Genomic DNA, 1668 nt, shown 5'->3' on the forward strand with positions numbered 1-1668 from the left:
AAAAAAAAAAAAAAAATCCCATTATGCAGACAGATGTTAATCAAAACCCTTAATTTGGTACCTTGTGTTGTGCTCCAGGGTAGCAACTGGAGGTTGATTAATGTAAAGTTATTAGTGGCTTGTGCAGAAACCTGGACTCAGAATGCATGACCTCACAAAAAGGTACTGGAAAGTTAGTTTAATAGTGTAGACCAAGAAACAAACTGGGTACATGCACGCAACTTCAGACTCTGCAAGGTTAAACCAATAACACAAAGCTATCATGCTGCTTCAAAAAGCTTATTAAAACGCTAAATTTACATGATCAGTGTAACTTCTCCACTAGAAACCACAGTCTGCTCACTAGAGATGGTCTTGACATGAGTGTTCCTTCCTGTATGGGGAAAAAAATTTTGAAGTGTGAAGGCCAATTATAAAACTCACTTCCTCTAGTCAAGTTAGACCAAGAACTCACTCTTCCTGCCGCAGCTTTGCTCACAGGAGCCAGAAGATGGATGGCACACTGCTGTACTACAGTGGATGAAGATCTGACAGGGAGGACAGAGGGTCAAGTCATGCAATCTATAAGGAGTAAAATTAAAGGGTCAAGTAAGGGGAGCATACCGTTTCCTGCAAAGGAGCCAGTGATGCTGGATCCACAAACGTGAACATCTTCACAATAAAGCGCTTGTAGTGGGTTGGGAACCTACTCAAAATAGCTGTCCCTTGTGATGGAACCAAACGGTCCCATCCCCACTTCATATGAGGAGGTCATTCGGTTCTCATACACCACATAACCACTGTCCTCCTGCAAATAGCAACACTGTTGGCATCCAGCCCATCATCAGCAAAGCAGAATAAAACCATAAGCAGCTACTCACCATCATTCTAGTACCACATGCGGTCACAGGGAACTGGTATACAGCAAAGTAAGGTGTGGACCCCACAGGACTGCAAGGTGGGTCATTTCCACCCAGTAGATGGACTGAATCCAGACTCAGTCGAGGCAACGTAACATCTCTAGCCACCACTACCACAAACTGACCATCTCTTATACACTGGACAGTCACTGGAACGAAGGCACAAGACCAGGTTAATGTCGAGGATCAGTTTAACTGGGAGCATAACACCGACTCACTCTTACCTGCATTCCCATAGTAACACTTAACACCGACTCACTCTTACCTGCCTTCCCATAGTAACACTGCTGCCCATTAAAGCAGCAGTTGATGGCTTCACATTCAGCCCCACTGATACCAGGTTGTCCACATTGGATCTGTGCATAATCAGCTACAGCACATTTGTCCAAAGGCTCTGCCTTCGTCACCCAGATGATCCAGTCACTGGAACCAATGTGGTCAGGTAACGGTCATCCTGGTAAGGGCATCTGAAAGGGAAAAAGGGGTTAGAAAAATCCCCAGAATAGCTGGATAAACATTGCCATTATACTCACCCATCAACCAGAAGGTCCCACTGGGGTAGACTGAGTGGACTGGGGGTTGAAGTTGCCCAGCAGCGTCCCAGCATGAGGACAATGTTGGGGTCGGTCCTCTCCATAATGCGCACCTCAACATACACAGGCTCCAGATTACTCAACTTTGGAAGAGCATGACAGAAAGCACACAGTGCCAATAAATAAACCAACCACCAACTTCCAGCCATTGTCTAACAGCTAATCACACTATTGAG

The 1668-nt window shown here is 45.4% G+C and overlaps 1 long non-coding RNA gene and 1 pseudogene across 1 annotated transcript; both read right to left on the bottom strand.

Moving 5' to 3' along the window:
* Positions 1-1300, bottom strand: part of LOC107724204 (zona pellucida sperm-binding protein 4-like) — a 37118-nt pseudogene extending 35818 nt beyond the window's left edge.
* Positions 454-680, bottom strand: LOC107724205 (uncharacterized). The gene is made up of 2 exons (XR_001638003.1): positions 604-680; positions 454-527 (listed from the first exon to the last, which is right to left on the bottom strand). It is a non-coding gene; the product is annotated as an uncharacterized LOC107724205 (long non-coding RNA).
* Positions 1301-1668: the final 368 nt, after the last annotated feature.

This window comes from Sinocyclocheilus rhinocerous, unplaced genomic scaffold, assembly GCF_001515625.1.
Source record: "Sinocyclocheilus rhinocerous isolate Xijiao unplaced genomic scaffold, SAMN03320098_v1.1 scaffold3351, whole genome shotgun sequence".
NCBI lineage: Eukaryota > Metazoa > Chordata > Actinopteri > Cypriniformes > Cyprinidae > Sinocyclocheilus > Sinocyclocheilus rhinocerous.